The sequence below is a fragment of the Capricornis sumatraensis genome, chromosome 1 (genome assembly GCF_032405125.1).
Source record: "Capricornis sumatraensis isolate serow.1 chromosome 1, serow.2, whole genome shotgun sequence".
Classification (NCBI taxonomy): Eukaryota; Metazoa; Chordata; class Mammalia; order Artiodactyla; family Bovidae; genus Capricornis; species Capricornis sumatraensis.
Window position 1 is genome coordinate 65251159 of NC_091069.1, and position 13360 is coordinate 65264518.

Sequence of the window (13360 nt, forward strand, 5' to 3'; positions counted from 1 at the left end):
CTTGCCATCTCTTGTTTGGCCACTTCCAATTTGCCTTGATTCATGGACCTGACATTCCAGGTTCCTATGTAATATTGCTCTTTACAGCATTGGATCTTGCTTCTATCACCAGTCACATCCACAGCTGGGTATTGTTTTTGCTTTGGCTCCATCCCTTCATTCTTTCTGGAGTTATTTCTCCACTGATCGTCTTATGCAAAAAAAAAAACAAAAAACAAAAAAACACCATTTCCTATGGGAGAAAGGTTCCCACCAGATGATAGAGTCTGGACATGCACAAAGCTCTCCACGGGAGGCCTCCACACATCACTGAGTGGACGAAACAGGAAGTGTGAAGACTCTTGCTTCTCTGAGGAAAGGAATGCAGATTGGACCTCTTTGGGGGGCAAGATGATTTTCTTAACAAAATGACCTCAGTAAAGCTCTTGTAGTGAATTAATATGAACTCAGTTAAAGTTGACGCGGGAACGACTCAATACTTCATTAGTCTAGTGATAATCGCGTTGTTATCATTCTTTGTGCAGAGATGAGGAAATGAGGAATTAAAAAGACCACTCTCTGCCTTCAAAGAGGCACACCCCTAAGTGGCTGGTATAGAAACATATGATCCCTCAGTTCCTGCCTTAATCATCTCTAACAGATAATTTGGCATATTTTCTAACTCCAGATTCTGTTTCTTCGAAATAACACCTCCAGCAATCAGAAAAGAGACTCACTGTAACGTTAGCGGGTCCTCCAAACTTGGTAGGAGAAAGATTAGAAGCAAATAATAAAATGGTGGTTAATGATTCTGTCTGAATCTCATTTCTCAGTATCCTTGATTAGCATATACAATACAGAATTATAGAAGGCTGGCTGTACCAGTTCTTTATTGACTCTAATTTGACCAACAAAGCTTATATGTTCCAAGGGCCTTATAGTTCAATAAAATAGGAATACATCATCCACCTTATCCTATTCTAGAATACCTTTTTTGGAGGGATAAGCAATTCAGGTATTAAAAAAGCAGCAACCCCCTCCCCCCTAAGCTGGAAATCATGAATGAATATTATTCATGGGGAAGCCAGAGGAACACAAAAACAAAAACCCATGAAGATTTTATCCCTGTTTGTTCTGAGCCTGGACCCAGGGTGACAGAGGGCAAGTCACACAGCTTCTCTGCTCTCTTCACCCAGTAAATGCTGCATTTCTCAGGGCCTTACTCAAAAGCTTTCACCTTCTCAGAATTATACCCTCACTAACCATCCTGGATAGAAGGGGTCTCTTCTTATTTTTCACTTCTGAAGCAGGAACTGTCATTAACACTCATGTAATATATTCATTTCTTTGCATCTTGTATGGTACTGATGTATATCTGTCTTAACACTCAAAGTGGAAAAAACAAAACAAAAAACACGTATCGTGAACTGAAGCATTCTAGACTTTAGGAGCGATCTGCCATTACATGTCCCTATACAAGCTGCCTAATCCTCCAAGATTCAGTTTCTGCACTTGAATAAAAAGGGTACTGCTCATCACCAGTGTCTGTGAAGATTCAACAAGGTATAAATGCATCAAATGCTGAGCAAGGGTGCTGACAGGGAAGAGACTGTCAGGGAGTGTTGAGTTTCTTTCCCTTTCTCATAACAAGATTATAGACTCCCATACTGGGATTGCATCTTACATGTCAGAACAGCCTTGAAAGAGGCAGTGACTTCAAATATTTGTGGAATTCATATTTTGAATAATAATGAGAGAAGTATAAAGAGGCAGAAAGACAAAACAGCAAGTGCAACTGAAAGAAACCAGTATTTGGACACATGATATTCTTGTTTGTTTCAGAAAATATTGGTAAACAGTTCCCAGTGGCTTCGGGAGGAGACGAGGAAAAATGATAGCTTCACGTGGATGAGGATTATGGGGTGAGCTTTTGACATGGAGGCTACTTGAAGCGGAAGGTTGAGTAAGAGGAAATGGCAGGAGAATCAGGCATGGATTCTCCATGGGCCAAGTGGCAGGGAATGCTAGTGTTCCAAGATGATAAAAAGTTAAAATAACCCACCTCTATTGTGTTTCCTTCAAAAACAAAGACTATAATTTGTTATAAAAAATTAGAAACAGACCCAGGGACACAGAAAAACTTACAGCTACCAAAGGAAAAAAGGAGGGGGAGGGATAAAATAAGAGTATGGGACTAACAGATAGATAACACTATATATAAAATAGATAACCATTAAGGACCTACTTTATGACATAGGGATTTATATTCAATATCTTATAATGGTAAAGAATCTGAAAATGAATATACATATGTGTGTATATATATATACACACACACACATATATATAACTAAATCACTTTGCTGTACACCTGAATCTCACACAATATTGTAAATCAACTATAATTAAATAAATAAATACATCAATAAGAATTAAAAAAAATTTTTGAAACAGCATGAAGTGCCAAAAAATCAGGGGAAAAAAGTTTTAAATGACATATCAACTTCATGACTAGGTCATATCTCCCAAACTAAAACTCAAAGAGCTTAATTCAACCCCAAAGTTTGGCTAAGGAAAGTAGGTTCTGGAATCAGTGAAAATTAAAACAGACTAATCATACTAGAATTTCCTTTGCAGATTAGTGGTGTTGGATTAAGAATTGTTTCCAGCTCACAGAATAAACAAATTTAAACCTTGAAAGAGGCATCCTCTTGCAATATATATATTTTTTAATTTGGAAAACAGAAGATGAACCAAAGAGACTGGAAATACTTAAGTTCACAAAATGTGTCAGTGACAAAACCAAATAAAAACTATCACCTCAGATCTGGACTTCACCTTACTTAGAAATGCACTATTGAAACATTTCAGTGTTTTGTTGGAATCTTCCACAATGACACTCTCCATAATGTTTTGTCCTCATCACTTCCCTTGTGAAGAAAAAAATCCCATTGATAAGCACCCACTCAACTCACTCCTAAGCATCCCACATGTTAATTTCTCAACAACACAAATTTAATTCGTCTCAGCATGATTCTCCTGCGGTGCGTACCCCTCCACATAAACAAAATGGGGATTCGTTGCCACGGCAACAGAGTGTGACTTTGATCAGCTTCAATGATCATTGGCAGTCACATGCCTTTGATAGATACCAAATTGTGAGTAAGGTTTGATTATTCAATTTTTCAACCTCTGATTCTGTAAGAGGCTACTTCCATTCACCAGAAGGAGTTGAAGGAAAAAAAAAAGAAACAAAACAAAAAAAACTATCAGACAGCTGTACTTTTGAGACAACAAAGTGCTTAGGGAATGTAAAAATCGATGAGGAGGTGAGTACCTTGAGAATGACTGGTTCACCTTTTGTATAATCTGGTCTGTGGGCCCTGCCAAGCCACTAGGAAGAAGAGGCTGTTTCCTTTTTCCTTTCACGGCAGATGTAGGTGATATTTAAGGTTGAGTGTGCAGGTGTTTTGGGGGTTGATTTGTGTGGGAAGAGGAGAGGTGGTAGCCTGTAGCTTGACAGAAGAGGAGAAAAAAAAAAAAATCTGAACAATGTGTTGAAAAAGACTACAGTCTGAGCTGCACAGGACCAGCTGTTTTTGCTAATTAGAATAACAAAAATAGCACATGCTAAAATGTTTTTCTTTTTTTTCTCAAAAGCAATGAATGCTCTAGGAACTATAAGGAATGAGCTTTAAAATCCGTTTAAATGGAGGAACATTTCAGGAAACATATGGGGAAGGAACTGAAAGGGAGAAGGAGAGTAGGGAAATAACATTTGATTTTCGGCTGAATTTTTTCTGAAAGATGATAAATTGGGGCTATTTTTCCTTTCTCTTAACATTTAATAGGAAATGTTTTCATCATATCTATATTTCACAAAAATGCCACTGTTTCTGTATTTTACAGGAACGTGGTATATAAGCACCATGCCCACTCCAAACCAAGGGAGGGTGGGCGCTGAAAAGAGTTGCATATGCTCTATCATACATATTGCATGTCTCATCTCCTCCCTCACGTTTTCTCCAAAGCAGTAAAGAGTAATTCAAAAACTTTGAATACAGGAATAACGTTTGTGACAACGACAACATTCTGGACATCTGCACTGTTAGAGTACTTATAATAAAGTCACATGGCCATGGGGAAATTTCACAGAATTACAATCACAGTAATTTGCCAAGGTGTATAACTAGTTTGTTTTCAGCTGTTCTTCTCATGAATAATTATCAAGCAGGAATATCCTAAAGCTAGCACAAGCTGTCACTTAACCAAAATATTCAATATTTAACATCGAATTTGGAATTTCATAAGTGAAAATAATTACTGTAAAAGCAAAATAATATACATGTGTATATTTGCATGCCTAAATGCACACAACTACATGTTAAAATTCAGATTCCACCGCATCCTTATCAAATGAAGGCATGTCTTGAAAATTGAGCAGGAACAGAAAAGATCTAAGCACAAGTAAATCTCAGCCATTTTCAAGTACAGCTTGGTCTTCAGTGCTTTAAGGATTGCCTCTCAATGCAAAGGGGAAAATGCAAGCCATCTTCTGCATATGGATGGTAGCTGATTACAACTGGTTTAGAATCTTTATTAGAGTTTTTAAATGTTTGAAAACAAAGACTATATAATGGATAAAAACTTTTGTTTTTAAATTAATACAAGTGCATCACTAAACATTTTAGTGTTAATTTTTGGACTGAATATCACAGTTCAAGTATTTTCTAAAAATCTTTATCCCTCTAGTGAGAATGTAAGAAGAATGTCATTTCTCATGATGCACATTACCATACTATTAAATCTGGTTTATATATATTTATATATATGTATATGTATAATTTCTAGTACCTCGCTATAAATTATTTGACTGGAGCAAATGGAGATTTTGTTCTTCGCTTCAGAAACCTACAAATGTATCACAAGTTTATAAAATGAGTACTTTAAGTCATTGGAATAATTCTAGTATATATTAAGGATTTTTGTTTTACTGTTTACTTTCCCATTAGTAGTAAAGTTCTCAGTAATACAGCTTAAGAATTTTTTTCACTTGAATAAAAGAGAAATGATATTGGGGAAGAAACTCAAACATGAAAATCAAATCTAACTGAATTGTGGGTAATAAGTAGAAATTCCTTTGGGGGATAAATAGTATTTTCACTTGGATAATACCATTTGGTTCTCTGAATAGATTATTAGCTTCCCCAAAACTTTAGGGAAATAATTCTATGTTGTCTCTCATGATTCATTTTAATCACACCTATATGAAGTAGATAAAGAAATATATTCATTGAAATTAGGACTCATTGCAAATATAACAAAGGTACAAAATGCCATCCACTTTAATTTGTAAATGATCACAAGCTTTCAGAGAGTTATAGGACTTTTGAGCATGAAGTAGATAATTCTGGTGAAAAGGGTGTTAGTTGGGAAATAAAAATAGGATTAGTTACCCAACTAGGCTTCTCAGGGATTCCTCAAGATTTATGCCAAATCCAATTTATGCTTTAGTTTTCCCATCACTAGAAATGTAACTATTTGGCACAATAAGAAAGATATTAGTACTACTGCAAAAAGAGCATGTTAAAATAAGTAGGTTTACTTGATCACAACACAAACCCATGAGTGATAACCTAAAGCAAGCAAAAAGTTGATCAGTAAGTGATAAAAACAGAAATGGTTAATTCATACTACAATCATTGTAGCCACCGCATCACACGTGTCTGTACATGACTGGCAGATCAGAAGGTCCAGTCTTCAGACTATACACTCCTTCCTCCTTCTCTCCCTCTCCACTTCAGACTTGCAAATCGGCCATTTCCTCTCCTACTCTGCTGCTGCGGTTTGACTTCATTCTCCCGTCTTTATCTGCCTAGCTGATTTTAATTGCTCTAATATCAATTTTCCCATCATCAAGGCGTCCTCATTCAATCCACCATCCACACAAACGGGGATCTCACAAAAACCTCTTCGGCTTCATCACCTGCACCCTATCTTCACTTCCTATTTCTTCTTTTGCTCAGGATGCTTGACTTCTCTACCCAGCCTCTGACTACCTGTTCATACCTCCCAAGATTCACTTCTCTGTATCCATCTTCTCTGAAGAGCCTTTCCAATTTCCCAAGGTGAAAAGTCGTTTTGACTCTGTTGTACTACAGACCTTTCAACTTAACTCTATTATATGTATGTGTATGTTAGTCATTCAGTCGTGTCCGACTCTTTGTGACCCCATGGACTGTAGCCTACCAGGCTCCTCTGTCCATGGAATTCTCCAGGCAAGAATACTGGAGTGGCTTGCCATTCCCTTCGCCAAGGGATCTTCTCGAACCAGAGACTGAACCCTGGTCTCCTGCACTGCAAGCAGATTCTTTACCACTGTGCCACCTGGGTAGATTATAAGTCCTAATCAAAATACTCTGGAGCAAAAACTATTTCCTATTTCTACTAACTATTGGGCATATTTTTGAAAATGCACATAGTAGGTGTTGAATTTAATCAGTTGCTGAGAAAATTGGTCCCAGGGTTTGCTGGATTGAGTGAAAGTACTTCTAATAAATGCACTCATTATTTATAACTGTTAAAAGTAGATAATAGAAGACTTCTGATATAAAATGGCATCTGGCCCCCATCCCCTGGCACTGCCTCTCCCAATTGTCAATAACATACATATGAAAATGAAAAACTCTAACAAGACTGACAGGAAACTCAGTGCCAGAAATCTGGGAAAAATTCAGAGTGATTATAAGGCTGATGCATCAAGAGTGAGAAAACAGTCAGTAGCCTATCCAAGCATCACCTCATAGAACAGAAAAGTCTACCACCTTGAAAGAGCAGTGGGTAATTTTTTAGGTTCCCGTTGTCTGTCGCACAGCTCAGCTCAGAGATTCAGATCCCTTAATAAACAGGAAACTAAACAGCCATTCTGTTCAAAACGGGTGCTGATTTTCAGGCAGACAGAATATTAAACTCCCTTCCTGTTCACTCATGTTTTAATGCTATCCAGATAGGAAACCTCGCAGAAAATCATAGTTGAGGAAAAGTGGTGGGAGGGTAATTACAGCACGTTGCATCCTGGGAGATACTGTACCCAACAAATGCAGTGTGCTAAAAAGAACTGGAAGAACACTGCCCTGGACGAACCCTGAAGGTCACAGCTTCAGTTAACTCCATTATTTGGGGTGGGTGGTGCGGTCATAGAAGGCAGCAGGGACACACTACTGTAAATGTTCACGGGCATTAGAAATTAGGGAGCAAAGGGAACATGTTAAGTTATCCAACAGTACAGATAAAGGTGCAAGGGGGCGGGAAATGGAAGGTAATGAGTCTGGAAAAAAGTGCTCATTTGAGTGAATGTAAGAGAAATATTGCCTGGAGAATCCCAGGGATGGGGGAGCCTGGTGGGCTGCCGTCTATGGGGTCGCACAGAGTCAGACATGACATGACTGTGATTAAATATGGTAAAACAAGAAAATATCACTCATGTTTTAGATGTTTCTCTCTCTTATAAAAACCAGGAAACAATTTTAGGAAATTGTAAGCCAGCCTCAATATATCATAAAAGTAAAGAATATTTGAGGCAAAAGAAAACGAAAGTGGGATGAAAAGACTACTAAAACTTGAATTAAAATTCAAAACCTCGTGAATAGGAAAGCTAGGATATACAATCGAGTGATGAGCTCTGAAACAATTTAAAATTTTGTTAGCCTTACATAGCTGTTGCAAATATATTTTCAAATCTGATTGCAATTTAAAAAAAATACTTAAGAATATACCTGATATAAAAATAATTTAATACTAACCATCAAAGTCCAACCTCCCTTTGGATAGGAACAAAGAGAGAATAGAGGATGAGGAAGGGTCTATAACAGCATTTGCTATGGATAAACACAAGATATTGTTTCTTTCTATACTGCTTTTTTGCCATACCACACAGCACGTGTTTAGCTCCCCGACCAGGGGCTGAAACTGCAACCACTTCATTGGAAGCGCATGGTTTTAACCACTGGATTGCTGGGGAAGTCCCTCTTTCTACACTGTAATTCTTAGAAAAATGCAAGCTGGATATTTTGAAAACCGAGTAGGAAAAGTATCAAGATATCCACTTCGCTAATAATTAGAGAAGATGAAAGCAGGATTCATTAAAACCATAGCAAACAAAACAAAGGCAACAAAAAGTACAGAAATACAAAAGCTGAAGGAAATAAAACATAAAAAGGAAGATAATCATAAAAAAGACCAATTTATCAGTTTTGAAAAAAATTGGAAATAGCTGGAAAACGACCAGTTTGACTGAAAAGACACACTCTGTGTGCTGCTACTATGATAGATCTAATTTGGAAGTGCAGGTAAATGCTAAAAATAAAAAAGTGAGTAGAGATTTCTCAAGCAAATACAAATTAAATGAAAGTTAAGGTGGCAATGATAACACAGGACAATGCAGCTTTTAAGTTAAGAAACATAAAATGGGGTAAAAGTACAGTGTTTTATACTGATAAAAGTTATGATAAAAATATAGCAGCCATGAAACTTTACATGTCAAATAATAAAACATTCAAATGTAAAACTAGGAGATGAACATAAGACGAAAAAGGGAAAGAAACAAGTTGTCATAATAGATTTTAATGCATCTTGGCTGATCATGAATAATTTAACAATGGAGAACTGGACTATTATAATGAAAACAACAGTAACATGAAGAATTGATAGAATAGTTGATAGATATACGTATTGAGTTACCTACTCTAAAAGCAGAACTTGCTTTTGAAGAATACATGTATAGCATATTTAAAAAATGATAAGATACTAATTCATAGGGGGAAGCTCAAAAAATTATTAGAAGCAGAAATAATACAGAAAAGTGTAGCTAAGACTCTATCTGTATATATACATACACACATACAAACACACACATACTTACACACATACATATCCTAAAATAGAAATATTACTGCATTTCATAATGTCTTATTAGTGCAGTTCAGTCGCTCAGTTGTGTCCAACTCATTGCGACCCCATGGACTGCAGCACACCAGGCTTCCATGTCCATCATCAACTTCTGTAGCCTACTCAAACTCATGTCCATCGTGTCAGTGACGCCGTCCAACCATCTCATCCTCTGTCATCCCCTTCTCCTCCTGCCCCCAATCCTTCCCAGTATCAGGGTCTTTTCCAATGAGTCTGTTCTTCACATCAGGTGGCCAAAGGATTGGAGTTTCAACTTCAGCCTTAGTCCTTCCAATGAATATTCAGGACTGATTTCCCTTAGGATTGACAGGTTGGATCTCCTTGCAGTCCAAGGGACTCTCAAGAGTTTGCTCCAACAACACAGTTGAGAACCATCAAAACTTTGGCACTCAGCTTTCTTTATAGTCCAACTCTCACATCCATACATGACTACTGGAAAAACCATAGCTTTGACTAGATGGACCTTTGTTGGTAAAGTAATGTCTCTGCATTTTAATATGCTATCTAAGTTGGTCATAACTTTTCTTCCAAAGAGCAAGTATCTTTTTAATTTCACAGCTGCAATGATTCTGGAGCCGCCAGAAATAAAGTCTCTCACTGTTCCCATTGTTTCCCCATCTATTTGCCATGAAGTGATGAAACCAGATGCCATGATCTTAGTTTTCTGAATGTTGAGTTTTAAGCCAACTTTTTCACTCTCCTCTTTCACTTTCATCAAGAGACTCTTTAGTTCTTCTTTGCTTTCTGCCATAAGGGTGGTGTCATCTGTATATCTGAGGTTACTGATATTGCTCACTGCAACCTTGATTCCACCTTGTGCTTCATCCAGCCTGACATTTTGCATGATATACACTGCATATAAGTTAAATAAGCAGGGTGACAATATACAGCCTTGACATACTCCTTTCCCAATTTGGAACCAGTCTGTTGTTCCATGTCCAGTTCTAACTGTTGCTTCCTGACCTGCATACAGATTTATCAGGAGGGAGGTCAGGTGGTCTGGTATTCCCATCTCTTTCAGAATTTTCCACAGTTTGTTGTGATCCACAGTCAAAGGTTTTGGTGCAGTCAATAAAGCAAAAGTAGATGTTTTTCTGGAACTCCTTGCTTTTTCAACAATCCAGAAGATGTTGGCAATTTGATCTCTGGCTCCTCTGCCTTTTCTAAGTCTAGCTTGAACATATGGAAGTTCACAGTTCACGTACTGTTGAAGCCTGACTTGGAGAATTTTGAGCATTACTTTACTAGCATGTGAGATGAGTACAATTGTGTGGTAGTTTGAACATTCTTTGGTACTGCCTTTCTTTGGGATTGGAATGAAAACTGACATTTTCCAGTCCTGTGGCCACTACTAAGTTTTCCAGATTTGTTGGCATATTGAGTGCAGCACTTTCACAGCATCATCTTTCAGGATTTGAAACAGCTCAACTGGAATTCCATCACCTCCACTAGATTTGTTCATACTGTTGCTTTCTAAGGCCCACTTGACTTCGCATTCCAAGATGTCTGGCTCTAGGTGAGTGATCACACTATCGTGGTTATCTGGGTCATGAAGATCTTTTTTTTTGTATAATTCTTCTGTGTATTCTCACCACCTCTTCTTAATATGTTCTTCTTCTCATAGGTCCATACCATTTCTGTCCTTTATTGAACACATCTTTGCATTAAATCTTCCCTTGGTATCACTAATTTTCTTGAAGAGATCTCTAGTCTTTCCCATTCTATTGTTTTCCTCATCTCTTGCACTGATCACTGAGGCAGGCTTTCTTATCTCTCCGTGCTATTCTTTGGAACTCTGCATTCAAATGAGTATATCTTGCTTTTCTCCTATGCTTTTCATTTCTCTTCTTTTCATAGCTGTTTATAAGGCCTCCTAAGACAATTATTTTGCCTTTTTGCATTTCTTTTTCTTGGCAATGGTCTTGATCACTGCCTCCTGTGTAATGTCATGAATCTCCATCCATAGTTCTTCGGGAAGTGTATCAGATCTAATCCCTTGAATCTATTTCTCACTTCCACTGTATAATCGTAAGTGACTTGATTTAGGTCATACCTGAATGGTCTAGTGGTTTTCCCTATTTTCTTTCTTCAATTTAAGTCTGGATTTGGCAATAAGGAGTTCATGATCGGAGCCACAGTCAGCTCCCAGTCTTGTTTTTGCTGACTTTATAGAGCTTCTCCATCTTTGGCTTCAAAGAACACAATCAATCTTATTTTGGTATTGACCATCTGGTGATGTCCATGTGTAGAGTCTTCTCTTGTGTTGTTGGAAGAGGGTGTTTGCTATGACCAGTGAGTTCTCTTGGCAAAACTCTGCTAGCCTTTGACCTGCTTCGTTTTGTACCCCAAGGCCAAATTTGCCTGATACTCGAGTTATCGCTTGACTTCCTACTTTTTTATTCCAGTCTCCTATAATGAAAAGGATATCTTTTGGGGGTATTAATTCTAGAAGGTCTTATAGGTCTTCATAGAACCATTCAGCTTCAGCTTCTTTGGTATTAGTGATTGGGCATAGACTTGGATTATTGTGATATTGAATGGTTTGCCTCGGAAACGAACAGAGATCATTCTGTCATTTTTGAGACTGCACCCAAGTACTGCATTTTGGACTCTTGTTGACTATGAGGGCTACTCCATTTCTTCTAAGGGATTCTTGCCCACAGTAGTAAATATAATAGTCATCTGAGTTAAATTCTCCCATTCCAGTCCATTTTAGTTCACTGATCCTAAACTGTCGATGTTCACTCTTGCTATCTGTTTGACCACTTTCAATTTACCTTGATTCACGGACCTAACATTCCAGGTTCCTATGCAATATTGTTCTTACAGCATCGGCCTTTACTTACATAAGCAGTCACATCCACAACTGGGTGTTGTTTTCACTTTGACTCCATCTCTTCATTCTTTCTGGTGTAATTTCTCCACTCTTCTCCAGTGGTATATTGGGCACCTACCGACGTGGGGAGTTCATCTTTCAGTGTCATATCCTTTTGCCTTTTCATATTGTTCGTGGGGTTCTCAAGGCAAGAATATTGCAGTGGTTTGGCATTACCTTCTCCAGTGGACCACGTTTTGTCAGCACTCTCCACCATGACCCATCCATTTTGGTTGGCCCTACACGTCACGGCTCATAGTTTCATTGAGTTAGACAAGGCCTTGGTCCATGTGATCAGTTTGATCAGCTTTCTGTGACTGTGGTTTTCATTCTGTCTACCCTTTGAGGGATAATGATAAATGGCTTATGGAAGCTTCCTGATAGAAGAGACTTACTGTGGGGGAAACTGGGTCTTTCCAAAAATTACCATGGCTTTCAACATATACAGAAAAAAATGCTAAATATTTTTAGTTCATCATTTAATATCCTCAATTGTCTTAGCTTTTAAAGTGCCCCTCCACCTTAAATCTCTAAGAAAATTCTATTCCTTATATCCCAAAGAAAAAGAGTCTTACGGCACACCATTTCTCCCTAAAATGTCCACCCCCTACAACCCAATTATCTCAATTATTTGTCCTCAGTATTCCATTTAAATATAATTATATCTTTGATGCTTTTCCTTATTAATCCAGAAACTCAGTTATTCTTGCTCCTCTAAAATTTCAATAGCAAGAATCTCTGGTACGTTCTTTTATCATTTGTCATGGATAACTGTCTATAGACAAGATCTTGGTGAGCTCTCACATATGCGCAAATTTTCAAAAATCTTTAAAATGATAGGCTGATTGATCCATTTAACTTTGAAATTTGGAATATCCCACAATATTGTTTCTACAAAATTTTCTAAATCAATTCTGATGTTTGAGGTTTATCCCAGCACACACTCTGAGAATGTATTTCTGAAAAGTATTATGCAATTTCATAGACCCAAATGAACATTTAAAATGGGATAAATTACAGTAAAATAGTGCAGTACTTTCCTGCCACCAGATTGCAGGCATACTATTACACTAATAAATAAAAATGGATATGATAAACTGTTTTCAATTATGCACTATTTGGAACTATATTAAGTATTCTAATAAGAGGAGAAAATGGCAATATAAAAATGCTTATAGAAAAATGCAACAGAATAAACATTTAATGAAAGGTTCAGAGGGGAGAAACGTGTTCTCTTCTATTCTTTCTCTGAGAAACAAAGCTGCTCAATATAAGACACCAATTCAAATGCAAAATGGGAAGTACAAAAAGCACAGGATGAAGAAAGTCAATCTCTGAGGAAGAAGAGGCTCCTGGATAATCCAAATAGCATCTCTGTACCTCAGTTTACAACCTATAAAAGAGGGGCTATTGGATTACATGGTTTCCAAGATTGATTCATCCCCAAAATTCTAGGGTAATTTGATATAATGAACTACCATCTAGGCAAATGCCATAGACCATAATTCACCTCAAATAATCTTTGTCTTTTTAACAAAT